Source organism: Epinephelus moara, chromosome 15 (genome assembly GCF_006386435.1).
Source record: "Epinephelus moara isolate mb chromosome 15, YSFRI_EMoa_1.0, whole genome shotgun sequence".
In the NCBI taxonomy this organism is placed as follows: Eukaryota; Metazoa; Chordata; class Actinopteri; order Perciformes; family Serranidae; genus Epinephelus; species Epinephelus moara.
The window spans coordinates 10,439,391-10,454,586 of record NC_065520.1 but is presented as its reverse complement, the minus strand read 5'-3'; the positions used below and the strand labels follow the sequence as shown (position 1 = coordinate 10,454,586).

At 40.6% G+C, this 15,196-nt stretch overlaps 1 protein-coding gene across 1 annotated transcript in view; it reads left to right on the top strand.

The window, feature by feature from the left end:
- LOC126401682 (gamma-aminobutyric acid receptor subunit gamma-3-like) overlaps positions 1 to 15,196 on the top strand; it is a 131,504-nt gene that overhangs the window by 23,950 nt on the left and 92,358 nt on the right. The window lies entirely within an intron of this gene.

The window sequence follows — 15,196 nt, the reverse complement described above, 5'->3', positions numbered from 1 at the left end:
CAAGTTACGTAACTCTTGTTCAGTGAATGTGTGGGGTTTCAACCTTTCAACGTGTGTTTTCAGTTGTTTTTGTGAAGTCATTTGCATACTCGATAACGTAAATTTGCACATCGTTAAAACAACAATGACGATATTATCGTTAACGATATATATCGCCCACCCCTAGGATCAACTAAAATCCACTTTTCAGCCAATGAAATGCCAGATAACTCTGACTTCAGCCAATGACTGAGCTTCAATTTTCAAAGCAAGCTGCAAATTGATGGATGAATTTTTCATGTTGATAACCGTATCATCTCATGTATTGTCATCTGCCACAGTGGTACACTGTACATGGGACTTCACGTTGCCATGGTGATGTCTGCCTTTGTGTTGACAGGCATTGTGATTATATTAACCAACAGATAAGATGATCTTATTATTTTTTGGAAAGTCTTGCTGCATAAATGAGCAAATTAATGAGAATTCTCCTTTGGAACTTCTAAACCTCTTTAATGCTTAAAATATGGAGCTACCTGCCAAGTGAGCACAAGTATGCTGACAGAAATATTTGCAAATTAATGCAGCTTCCTCTGCCATTTTTTTTTTAATAAACACACAGACACTGTCTGAGGAGGCAAACAGCAGGCCTTGACCAGACATTTAGTTTCTCTTAAAATGTTTAATTCATCTCCAAAGAGAGGTTGTGGAGCGCCATAAACCCTCGCCTTTCATTCTTTCAGCATTCCCGAGTTAATGAGAAACCACAAAGGAATGGCCAAGCAATCATGTAGCGCTTTAAAGCGGACCACTGATACCCAAGTGAAGTGCATTAGGTGGTAATAAGACCAAGCTGGGTCTGGATCATGGCTGACACATTTCCCATCCCTGTGAGCTCTAACCATTTAATCGATTTCCATCTGTGTCTCCCATGTCCACTCCACTCCAGCCAAAGCACCCGTGGCTAGCTAGTGATGAGGGAGGAGTGGGTAGACTTTGAAAATGTAGAAAGGGAAAGGGCGGCTTGCACCTGTGCCGTTTGTATTTCCAGTTAAGCTCAGTCATTTAGAGGGGCGTCGAAGGAGAACAAATAACTGCGAGTGTTTTGTATCTCATGCTTCTTGGGCGACAGTATTTCTCTCTGATTGCACCAGATTTTAAGGGAGATTTAAAAGGCCTAAATAGATTTAAAAAAAAAAAAATTCTCATACAGTAAAACATCCCACATTGCAACATTTATTTTCATGTATGCATTTACTGTGGCAGTACCAGACACTTTAACTGGTAGTGTTGTCGAAAATATTGATTTGTCAATATTTATCTATTCCGATATTTGAAACGGTTTCAATACTCATTTTTCGCAGTATTGATACATCAGAACTGGCTGCGCTTTCCCACTCCATCCTATTGTTAACCACAGCCATACTGCTGGTCGCTGCTACTAACCAAGAAAAGTTGTTGTCGTCATGTTATAGCCTTGTTATAGCCTTGTTATATTCAACAACTTTTTAATACAGATTTTCAAATTTTATGCTGTCAATACTAATTTTCCTCAGGGTATCAAAAATGTTATGGAATAGCAGTATTTTTCAGGCTATTGTATTAAAATTAGAAATTCCAGAATAGTGAAAACACTACTGGACACTCATGACGTAAACTCTCCAATCATAGCTTTAGGGGTGGGACCAGGCATTTGTGTCATTGCTGACTTTACCTGATGGCAGCCATGACAGATAGCCTTTTACGTTACAACTGGACATCTCGGTACATTTGTGATTGAGAAGTCTCAAAACTGCAAATCACAAATGCAACTGAAAACTAGTAAAAAGAAAAAAAAAATAAAGTAAAAATGACTTGGGAAAAACTGCTTAAAAATTATAATAATTCTGTACCATAATTTTAAATATATAATATTCATAAATATAGCTTTTTCTAGCTTTTTTCCCTATTTTTTTGAAAATAATTTTAGAAATCTTTTTTTTTTTTGACAAAAAAAATTGATTTAATTTGCGGGACATTTCTTACCAGGTCGTTCGTTGCCTTTTTTTCTCATGTTTTTGGAAGCAATCACACCAGTTTGATCAGAGTTCAAAGACTTGAATATTTGTGAAAGGCATCTGAAAGCAGCACAAAAAAAGTGATGTCACTCCAGGTGTCAATGGGTTTAACAACCATTTTTCACAGTAAATTCCAACACTGTTTTTGATACGCCAGAAAAATTAACAGTGAGGACTTACAAGTCAGAATTTGTACAAGATAAATTACTCATTCTTGAGAATTGGGACAAAACCTTATTTTTGTTTTTTTTTATTTTTACTCTTCAAATAGGCCGAGAAAATCTACTTTGAAAGATGAAAGTCTCGACTATTAAACTTTTATCTTTTCTTAAATAGCTTACATGATGGATGTCAGAGGTGAGATCTGACAGAGTTGACGTCTTTTGCAGTTGACAAAAAGTTACATATTAAGTTTGTAGCTGTCATAGTGGGTAGCCATTTTCTTTTTCAATGTTTAGAGTTCTCCGAATGCTGATCAAACCACAATTTTTAAAATTGTTTTAGTTGAATTCCTGTCTGGGACAAGGATGTTTTCTGGTGTGGGGTAGGTTAAGGAGCTAGAGGTATAAAAGCAGATCAAAATATTTTAAATCATACTTATCTCAGACGAATAAATCCTTTTAAAATAAGGTTTCACCCCAGAAATGGAATAAGTGGGTTGATAAGTTATAATTTTAGGGTTGTTTTACTTGTTTCAGTTCTCAAGAATACGTGAAATATAACAAGGATCCAATGTGACATCATCAACTTTTCCTTTCTTGGTTAGTAGCATCCGTAGAATGGCTGTAGTAAACATGCCATAATAATAATAATTATGGAGGCAAGAAAACGTAGCTGTTACTAGCGTATCGATATTGCGGAAAATGAATAAAGAAACAGTTTCAAATCACTCTGGACTGATTAATCATTTTTTGACAACACCAGTACGTACATACAGCAAGACCTGTATTTTAGTTCATTTCTTGGTTAGATTTTTCAGTATGTTATTTTGGCATTTAAAATCTTCCTAAAGGTTTTGCTTTGAAACCTAACTTCACTGGAGACAGATGTCATCTTTTCTGAAAGTCTGAAACTGCTCAAATCTCCTTCTCCACATCAGCTTATTTAGAGTCAGACAGTTCCCATAGTCGTTGCACCAGGGGAGCAAAAATAATGCATAATTCATTGTTTACCTGATGGACACAAAGTCTAATTAAATTTCCAAAACATCTCCAGCTGTGATGGATGTCTCTGATTTTTGTGTGTTAAAGTGACAAATGTGCTTGTGGAAAAAAATCGCAATGCCAAGCACTGTGTTCGCCCATCAGTCTCATGCCAGCCTGACAATGGTTGGGTGAAAATAAGGCGCCTAATATTCTGTCTCTAACCCCATCAAAGACCTTGAAGCATTAACCTCTGTCATGGCCTACATCCAAGGCCTATTTGCATTATTATAAATATGTTCCTTCAATATCCTGTGAATCGCCTAAAAGCTGCCCATTTGCGCCACAATTTGCAGCATGTGAACAAAAGACTTAAAGTCTGTTATGGTGTCCACATGGTAGCATATGAGTCACACTTCAATGTAGTTAATTAACACAATAAATGGATGATATGCTCCTCATTTACCAGGGAAAGCAGGTATAAGAGCTGATTATTTCATTATTCTTCAACCAAAATTGAATCGAGAGAGTATTTCTAAAACGCTGTCCTCATTGCTTGCATAAAAGTGTGTGTCTGTCTGTAACTAGCATCCCCTGCCCCCTCCCCTGTTTTGCAGAGTTATTGCTTGGTGTTAGCTGTGTGATTGCCTGGTGGCGATTCATAAGCAGTGAGACCTTTCCCTTTGCCTGGTTCTCATTAAACCTCAGAGGGAAGAGAAGAAATACCTTTCCTTTCCCAGATCTATTATATTTGATTCAGGGAGCTGAATTCAAATCTGGTACAGTACAGCATGTGCTCACACATACACAAACACACAAGCACCGCATACGCACCTACACAGGAGGTCAATATCTGTCTGATGGGAAAGTCTTTTCATTAAGACTTACATTACTTTTTTATGCGCTCATGAAGAGAATATATGAGTTTTTTACCAAGTCCTCGGCACCCCTGATGTCATCTTTTATCTCTGTCCAATGAAATGAGCTCGACTAGTGCTTCTATAACATGTTTGCTAGCTGGGTCTGATAAAACACACTCTGCAGGGCCTCCCGGTGGAGCTGCTCTCTTCAATTTAAATAATATTTGTTTATCCAAGGAAGATTTGCTGAGCAAATGTGCGTCAGCAATACCCTGCTTTAAATTCATTCAAGTAGATGAACAAACAGCTAGCTGCTCAGTGCAGCTATGGGTCTGCTGGCTATTGAGTATTCTTGCTCAAAGGCACCAGGTTACAAAATGAAGAGAGAAAGAAAGGGAGGGAGGGGGGGAGAATTAACTGCTCTGCTACTACTTAAAGCAGCCATAGTTGATATTTTTATAAAACCAGTGTGACAATATGAAAGTGGTGGCTCGTAGTGATGAACCTACAGATAACTATCACCTCAATCTGCAACTTCTCTTGGCTTTATGAGCTTTATGATAAGTGTAAGCTCGTGGTTTAGCTGTCCAGTCTGTGAATTTATCAGTTATCAACTCACTGGTGAGCATAGTGGAGCAATTAGTAGCAAAAGAGACAGATGCGTCCCGAAGGAGTTGGTAGAGACTACAGACAGAGCTTAAAGAGTGAATATTGGACTTCAAGTCATCAGATGGACACAGAGAGGCATTAGATAAATGATAATGTTGCTTGTAATCATTTAACTGCTGAGAATGTTTTGAGCAGTTATGTGTGTTGGTCTGTAGGTTAATTTTGCTGCGCTTCGGTTGTCTGGTGGGAGCTAGCTAGCAACAACACTCACTTGACAAGGATTACTATCAGTAACGCCATACTGACTCAACAGTGTTGCTATGGAAACATTGTGCCCACCCTCCGGTCTGCCCCCAGGTTTCTCCAATGAGTAAGCAGCTCAATTTTGAGCCACACACCTCCTTTAGCATTGTTTAATATCAGCTCTGTTAGCACAGTTGGCAGTGTCAGCATGACTAGTGGTGCTAACATAGTTAACAACGCTAAAATGGTTTCACTGTTCAAAATGAAGCCACTTATTCACCGGGGCAAAAAGAGAGAAGACCGTAGGGTGGCCACAATGTTTTACAGCAACACTGTCCTGCCTTACCAGTCATAATCTCAAATGAATGGTGGTGCCCAGGTGGTGCACAGCGCAGAGCAGCCAAGGCTAAGGCAAACTATCCAGTGCATATGTGTCCCACATGTTAACGTGGCTAGCCACCTGTCTGTCAGCAAATACACATATTCATCTCCTTGCTGAGAACTGGATGAGGAGATGATGCCGCTAATGTCTGTATGCTATGCAGCTATGCGGCTATGTGGCTAACTTAACTTAGCACAAAGACCGGAAACAGGGGGAAACAGCTAGCCAGGCTCAGCCCAAATGTTTCAAAATCAGTCCACCAGCACCTCTAAAGCTCACTCATAAACATACTATCTCCACCTCATTTCTTGTTTGTTTAATCCTTTTGAAAACCGAAGTGTAAAAACAAGTTTTACTAGTGTGTCGTTCCAGTCTTTATGCTATGCTATGCTAACCAGTTGCTGGCTCTAGCTTCATACTTATCAGTCCTCTCATCTAACTTTAATACAAGAAAGCAAATGAGCAAACTATTCCTTTAGGTGTCTCTGACTGTATCAGACTCTAGCCTTTCATTACCTCAGTGTCAGTTTTCTTTTCACACGCAGGGTTATGAGTGACGCTTACATCAATAACCTACTGTACAGGTTCAAGCACAGGCAATCGAGGCCTCCTGGTTTCTCTTTGCTGTATAGCATCAAATTAGGCAGCACTCACATCCCATGTGTTTCCAGAAATATTCATCATAGACAAATTTATAAGAATTATAATTAGGTGCTCTGATTCCACTGCTGGACCTGTTGTATCTGCCAGAGGAAAGTCGGTCAAACGATCCAGCTTTTATAGGGCAGTAAACATCACCTGCGTATGAAGGACCACAGTCTCCCAGTAGGCGGGTGACTGCAGCTGATGTCCCTCTCAGCGCTGCAGATGGCTCGCCACAGCTTGTCCTTGGAGTGAGGAGCTGCTGAAATTTACAGATGTGGGTCAAATAGCATTTGCAAATAATTTTAGCCTTTGCTTCTTCCTGCTTGGGAGAAGCAGATGGTGTCCGTTTGCCACATGCGGGATGCAATTTTAGTTATTTAAACACTTCTTGGAGGCAGAGATGGTTTAATTGGTGGAGTTAAACCACATTTTCATTCGACTGAAGCCAAGGGGAAACGACAGAAGAAAGTCCTTACAGTGTGTATTTTTATTACACACAATTTTCTGTCATAATACATTTTTTAACAAGTAATATGGAACATCTAAACTGTATTAGGCCATAAATGTCACACCACTTCTTCTCAGAGACGTACCTCAGTGGAAATCTAAACACACCGACCACATGCACACCAAAAAAGTGTCGTCTAAAAACAGAGTTCCATATTCAGACATCCAGCGAGGTTCACCCTCAATAGCTTTTCATCAGTTTGCACCATTAGTTGTGCAGTGCAGGATAACACTTGCCTTCTGTTCCATCGGTGTTATTTTTACCACATCATCTGATATTTAAGGCTGCCACCTCGCTTGCGTGACTTGAGGGTAGACTGGAAACTGACAAGCTGAAGTTAGAACTGTCTCAAAAGTGCGTGCAAAATGTCCGAGAGAGCTTTTCTGATTTTTTTTTTTGTTTGTTTGTTTTGTTTTAGGATAGCTTATTTTTCTTTCATTAGCACTAAAAACCAAGGTTTTTTCATCTTGAACCTCCTTACATTGCATACACAACCTCCTTTTTCGTATAAATTAAACTATCATGGTCCAAAGATCAATTCAATTTTTTTCAATAGTCGAATCAGTTCTATTAATGTAATGAAGAGTGTGGTTCTGATAAACTGAGGCTACTTTATTTAGCATAAATTCTGTAAAAACGCTCAGAATATTACGGTTTTTATCGACATTATTCAGAATGTGTAAATTCAACTGTGTGTATTGTTGCAGTCATAGTTTAAGGTGGTGCTGTACTGGACTGCATTATATTTACAGGTGTTTCTAAGTTTTAGTCCTTGTTGTTTGCATACACAAGGTGATAAATAATATTAGAATCACCTCTGAACTACGACCTCAGTGCTAAAATCCTATAAAACTTAGCGCAGGCTATTAGTTGCTGAAATCACTGAAATCAACAGGCCTATATATGTGGCAGGCGTCTATATGGAACAGGCCTTTAATTGCTTTCACACAAAAGCGAAGATCGGGAAATATGATCAAATTGTTTATTTAAACCAATATGAATATGACTTGTGCACAAATTAGGCTTCAGATCATATATCAGTTATGAATCATTCATTTGATCTCGCTCTGACAAACATTTCATCAGACAGAGCGTAAGTTCAGGCACTCGAGGGTTACGGCACCCAGCATACGGACACAACACCACTTTATCCGGTTAAAACAACACTCACAACTTTGATCAATTTTTATGAAAGACCCTTTAGATTCTTTCGATCGAACCCTTGCAGACTAAAGGAATATGAAAAACTTACAGGGTAATCGAGGAATGGTGGAGTAATTTGAGATAGCTAACAACCTGCTTTCATACTTCTGACGAACTTATGTGAAAAAATTAACTGCCTGGCAACCAGACCAGCCGTCTAATTGACACAGATGTTTATTTGTCAAAATGTGTAGCCACACCAGGCTAGTAAAAGGGACTGGGCCTTTAATTGGGACTAGGCTTTTTATTGAAGTTTTATGGCATATGGTTTAATTAGCGCCTCTATGACAGTGTCACAAAACCCTGAACATTATAGGCCTTTTAAGGTGTGCAGTGCAGGCTATTGGTAGCTAACCAGTGGAGACCGGAGGGTTGGCAGTCGGCACTGTGTTTCGTCATATTGACTTGGCGCGCTGTCTGTCTGTCAGCAAAACCAACAGAAAAACTGGTTAATTACTGGGAAGTGGGTGTTGGTCTGTTGAACGCAACTGAAGCTGACACCCCTAACGAAAAGTTGTCTCTTGATTAAGTGCAAATCTACAAATATAATGTTTGGATTGAAAAATAAAACTGAAGGATATGTCTGTCAACCCTCCTGTTTTGTCTACATCCCAATTTAATTGTCTCATGTTTTTCAACCAGCGTGAACCGAAGTGTGCCCTGACATTTAGCTCAAATGTTAAGTAAATAAATTTATTATCTAACAAATCCATTGGATCAGTTTCATTAAAACTTTGTTTAGAGAGCTTCTTATGTAAATCAGTTGAGTCCTTTTAGCTCTGTTTGTGTTTTCTGGCGCTCCTGAGCAGTTTTGACATTTTTCAGTCATCAACAATTTGTGTGTGTGTGTGTGTGTGTGTGTGTGTGTGTGTATGTGCGCGCGCCTAGGAAATTTGCTGCTTTGCCAATGTGTGGTGCAGAGCCATGCAGGCTGAGAACTGCTGCAAAAAGACAGCAGAGAGAGGCTTCTTCCCAAGTGGAGCTGCTGCAGTCACATACATAAAGATTAGAAGCCACTGTGCAGCCCCCCTCACCGCGTCTAGACCTATGCCATTTATGAGAACTCTTATTTTGTTGTGTTTCGTAATCAACCAGTTATGTTCTGTACTCTGTGAAACCCCCATCAGCGCACTTGTGCTGACATGTTTCAATCACTCACTGTAATGCCAAAAGGGATTTTTTGGAACCTCCAAAAAATGTCTGCATGTCCTACTTGTGATTACCACTGACACCAGAGGGCTGACACAAATATTCCTGTTGTCAGCTCGTATTTAACATGACTTCTGTTGTGATGAACGCGGCTGTAAATTACCACAGGCCTGCAGCAGCCTCACAATCACAAACAGAAGTATAGAGCGGTGCATTTTGAAAAGAACAGGCACACAGTGGCCTCTGATATGTGGATCTTCTGATCTGCCATAAAAGTACAGAACTGTTGACTGCAGTTTAAGCTACAAATTTATACCACTGAGTGTGAGCTAAAGGTCAGTTCCTGATTGACGTGCTTGGGCTACCCACCAGTTCTTTGTTGCATCCTGGCAGAGTTGCATCCAACGAGGCCAAGACAGAGACAACTGACAACTGACATGACTGAAAACTGGTGGGAAGCCAGTGAGGGATCCTGTCACTCTTCTCAGCCATCTGTCTAATTCTCATGAACGCGATTATGTAGTGTCTCGTGGAGTTGATCTCTTTAAATTTGGATTCAAGGATAAACTGGTTAGAATCTGGTGTTCAAAAAGGTCAAGGCCACTGTGACCTCATGAAACATGTTTTTGGCTAATCTCAACAATACATAGGCCAGTTGTGACAAAATCTCACACAATTGTTTTAAAGACCAGAGGGCAAAGGTCAACTTCTCTGTGACATCATAATGTTCTGCAAAACACTCTTCTGGTGATTATTCAGTGCCAAGGGGAGGGGATCATGGGGCTGGACATAAATGAAACAGTGTACTGAAACGGTCCCGACAACGACAGCTCAATTCTGTCATTACTGTTATGTCGGGTTCACACTACATGACATTTCTGTCCATTCCGATGGTCACTATGTCTGATTATGCGATTGTGGATGTCATCGGGTTGTTCCTGTCCTATTTTTATGACTTTTACTATTATTTCAGTCACTGTGTCTGTTCATGTGCCAGCTGAAATGTCGTTGTCACCTAAAAAGTGCCACCAGATGTCAGGAGCTACATTTGAAATACCATATGCAAACATGCAAGTCGCTTAATCATCCACAAGAAGTTCCTGCAAATGTTTCACAATAAAAGCCTTTTTAGAAAATGGAGGGATTCTCTCAACCGAAGTTATAAGGGGCTTTTAATTTGAAACAGATACAGGAAGTGTTGAGTTTATGTTGATTTTATCAAGGCAATCGGGAGCAGATAAAAAGTAAAAATATAAAAATACAGAGGGAATAATAAATAACGACCCATTTATAATGTAGTCTGTTTCAAATGAAGCTGGTGCCCTCTGGAGCTAAAGTGCCTCTGCTGTTTCACACCATCATTTTCCCTATTTACTCTTTGTGGTAACATCCCTAGAGGAAATGTTGTCATACAGTTGTCTATGGCTGCAGATCACTCTGTGTTCCTATTGGTCAAAGTGATGGCTGTGACGGCAAAAAAAAAAAAAAAAAAATCAAACATGCTAGTCTTTCTGTTGGAACGTCGTGAGGCATCTGTAGGTTGTCGTTAACTATGACACACTACACGAGATGAAACGATGGATTATTGCGTATGACACTTGTTGTCGTTTATGATCTGAGCTGACACGGTACGTCGCTGCGTCGGGCTAGAATTGGGCTGATATCCTTTAGTGTGTACCCGGCATTAATAACTGTTTGATAACTATAGTTATGTGATGGTAACCTTTAGCTATGTCACTGTGTGTGTGTGTGTGTGTGTGTGTGTGTGTGTGTGTGTGTGTGTGTGCGGGCGCCATACCCTAAAAACATGGTATTTAACCTGGATGGGTGTAGCTCTGCAGGATGTAGCAATGAAGTCGTCTTCTTCTTCTTCAAATGTAAACTGCAACTTAACTGGTTGGTGGAGGTATAAAACTGTGAGGTGGTAATAAAAGTTCCACAAGCTACAATTCTGCCTTTTATTCTGAATGTGTGCAGAACACCTTGTCTGCAATAATAGCTCCATGTTTGTTCTACCTTTAATGGTAAGTGGTACTTACAGTGGTACATAAAGTATTTACATATGAGGAAATTACAAGTAGTTCTTGTTCATATCTTTTCAGTTCCATGAACCTAACAGCAGAGACAGTATGCTCACCACTGGCCGACTGTAGCCGCAGCAGTAACAGCTTTTCTATGCAAACCCAAAGGCAATGTGGGCTGTAGGGCTTTTAGACATACTAACACGGGAGCAGGGAGGTCATGCATGACATGATGTGTGATTACTGTGGGTAACATGGGCTGTACCAGTGCAGCGGAGTATGGAGTGATAGATTACAGCGTGTGCAGACTCCACTGCTCTTGTGGATCCATAACGGACTTGAACTGTGTGACCTGTAACTGTGACTCGACTGTGATAACTGAGCAGAGGCTGAAGTCACGTGCAGACTGTTTGTTTCACTGAAATAATCCAATAGAGGAATGTGATCTGACAATTCACTTTGATATATTGAGTCAGTTTTGAATGAATTCAGCAACTTTTGCACCATGTTTTTGACATTAATGTAAGGAAGCATTTGATTCACGCCTCAGGCTGGCTTCTTCTCCATGGCAACAGCAGACGAGGCACATAAATATTGTAATATTTAGAGGCAAACACCATGCCTGACAGAAGACATGGAGCTGAGCCATGTAAAACTGGTATCATAATGGAAACCTATAGGTTATTCGGGAGAGTTTCATATTTCTACGTACAGTTGACATTGAGGATATTGTTCAAAGTGAATTCATGTTGAAGCCAGGCATGTCAAGAGATCAGAACTTTAGTCGTCGAAACCAGTGGCAGTGAAATTCTGCAATTTTAGCATCAACTTGGCACCAAAGTGTTGGTTCTCATGACATCCCTCTTTTCAACTTTAGTCTATGGGCAGTTACCGTGAACTGGTGCCAAAGAATCGGACTCTCGTCTCAACACTTTTCTTGTCAGTGAATTTGGCTTTCTAGATTAGACTTGTAATTGTGAGCCTTTGTCAAACAGTGTTTTTCCTGATGATGTCTCCCGAGGCAAATAGCTAGAGGGACTGAGGTACTGTAGATGACTTTTGGTAAACAGGACGTGATGTCTTATTTTACAGCACATTGATTTAGAAAGTGACACTGAAGATGTGAGGCTAGCCCTCGGGATAGCACCTGACAGCCCACTGAGGCCTGCTGTACTCCCAGCGCTGTGCTCCTCGGACACAGAACATATGGGAGTTAAATGGTCAGCTGGGATATGTATGTCTGAATACATGTGCGCGTGTGTACCGAGTCTGACAATGCGTAATGCATTTGTCATGCCAGCCAGGCCAAGCAGGCATAAAAGCCCTTCTCTTCTTAATCGAGGCCCACAGGGTGATGTGGTAATACAGATGGGGCCTGTCATGCTTTTTTTTTTGAAAAGCAAGATGAGGAGGAGGAGGAGGAGAATGAGCAACATGAAGAGGAGGAGGAAGAATTCATCTAGCCTCTGTGGATCACGGTGTCTCCATTAGACAAGGATAATTGGGTTGATAGATAGATAGGTTGATAGGTAGATGTGTTCTTCCCAAATTGATTAGAAGTTCTTTTCAACTTTATTTTTCTCTTTGAGAGATGAAAGGGAGCCAAACAAGCCCTCACGCACACGTATAAAAAAAAAAAGGAATAAACAGCACAGAAGAAGGGAAAATCTGTCCTGAATATTCTCTTTTTACAGCACTGTCATCATTACCTATGCACGTCCCACATGAATCTGTCATGTGTTATTTGGACAATATGTCAGGTCGGCTCAGCCTTTGTGATTCTACTGTTTGCTCAGAGACTCACACTCACCTCCAGAGGGGGGGGTAAAAGATTGAAGAGAAGGTGGAAACACTGGATTGTAGTTGCTTCCTTCTGTGTTGCCCTGGTAAATAAATCTAACTGAAGAGGCATTGATTACTGTAACTCAATCGAGCTGACTAATGTCTGTCTAAAACGTATCTTATGCAGATTCAGAGTGTCATCCTCTACCTTGGTGTAAATTAAGGACAATTCCCTTCAGGTTGTCCCAGTTTCCAAACGCTGCTAAGCTGTAACAGATCAGCTTTCCACCCCATGCTTCCACTTTTAAATTTTCTACATTTCCACTGTAAATGGGTCCCACAGGAGGGACACTGTCACCAAGGTTCCCTGCAGGTGTTTCCGCCCCATAATCCAAAGACATGCAGATGAGCTGGCCTAGTCTGCATTGCCCAAATATTGTTTATCTCTGTCTGAGACTGGCAGTGTGTCTCGGGGTTTCCCGCTGCATGCTAGAATACCAGCCTCTGGTTACCCTGAATGAACAATGAATGCGTCTGTATTTCTCTATAATTTGTACATTGTGATTATGTATTGTCCTGTGTGCCTTCAATGCCAGATTTCCCCAAATGGACAATAAAGATTTGATTCTGAGCTTGCTCTGGGGGCTTGATGCCCAGTGATGGTGCCAGATGGTTCTCAAAAGAAGGCTAGAGATGCTAGCCAGTGACCAGAAGGATGCCAAGAGGAAACCCTGTTGTGACTTGAGAATCATTAAAAGTAGAAATCAAGAGAAGTACTCCTCTTCTGGGTGCAGGGGTGATCTCGGATCAAAGTGTTCCCAAATTCCATGACAATCTTTCTGATTGTTGTTGAGATATTTCACTAAAAATCGTATATGTCAGTAGTTGGGTTTCCAACTAATTGTAGTGCGAATTTTAACTAAAGAGATGATCTAATTAAAACCACCAGTCAAACCCATAGACTGTATGGGCTATGAAATAGTGGACATAGCCACCATGATGTCACCTATTGGTTTGTGGACTTCTGTTTTGAAGCCTTGAGTTCGCCATCTTGGTTTTTTGAAGCCAGAAGTGACCATATTTGGACAAGAGGGCGGAACTAGCTGCTAGCTTATTTGACACGGTGTGTTTTGAGCTACAGTGTGGTAAACTGACAGCGCTAATGCTGATTTTTGCTTGCAAACAACAAGCTTAAAACCATAAAACTAAATTTACTTACCGGGTAACCCGAACCTCCAACTCCTTCGAGAGTCTTTTAGTATAACCAAACGTTTGATGGTGACCTTTTTAGGTACCAGAACATTACAATTAACTTTCATGAACTCAAACCAAACCACACCAAACTAGCAACAGCTACTGCTTCACCTATACTCTGTAAATCCAGGGTTATGCCGTGGTTACTGTACCTCACCAACACTGACATGTTGGTTGTGACTTGTCAACAGATAGCACCCAGCTGTCACTCAAGCAACCACATCCTAAATAATGCAAAGCTTTAAGCCTGAATAACATTTAAACTGGTGAATTTACCTCCTGTACAGTTGTCATAAATGTTAAAATTAGCTATAGAAACCAAAACCATTTATTTTATTTTTTTTGGACCAGGCACATGTTTATTTCTGTTGTAGAGTTGGGCATTTTAACATGGGGGTCTGTTGGGATTGACTCGCTCTTGGAGCCAGCACAAAGTGGCCATCAGACGGGCTGATGGTCAAATCTCAAATCAATGAAAAAGGTCTGGATGGAAACACATCTGATCTCAGGGTGGCCCTGGAGGGGAAGTCAGGAGACCATCTGAGTCACTAGGAATCATCCTCTGGGGAACCTGAATTTCTGTGCAAAAGTTGTCTCAATCCATCAAGGAAATGTTGAGATATTTCACTGGATAAGTGAAAATGTTGGTGTGCTCGTGCCAGGTGAAAGGCCGGGGGATCACCAAAGGGTTTAGAATTCATCCTCTTGGGACCATACATGTCTTTACAAAATTGCATGACAATCATCCAATAGTTGTTGAGGTATTTCAGTCTAGTGTTTGACCAACTGACCGACTTTGCCATCCCTCGGGCCATTCTGCTAGCATGGCTGAAATGTTGGGGGAAAAAAATCCTCTGTCAAGCCACAGAAACTCATTGACCTCCAGGTTCTTCACTGTAACTGCTAAAGGCAACATTTAAAAAAATATTGTGTCATAATATCAGCATCGCACTCTTTGAACTGGATACTGTTTTTTTTTTAAATAAATGCAGATATCAGCCTACAGATCACAGAGGACATATCTGTGAGCGTAGTGTGAGCTGTATTATGGACAAATAATAATAATTTTAGCAGTGCATCTGCATTGTTGTCCCTCATTGTCCAGTTGGTGGAGCAGAACATGCTGTTGGAATTGAATCAAAGCCTCCCAGCAGGCCTTCACTAACCAAAACTGATTGCATCAGTGGCCCAGCACAGCAGGTCCCTGGGGACATAACACGCAGATGTGCACACATGAACACACCCGCGTGCACTTCAATTCTGCTTTTCGTATCAACCCCACAGAATTACATGACTGTGAAGACAATTTACAACGTCTTCAATGTCATTGAACCATAAAGAACCATTAAAATGAATAGAACA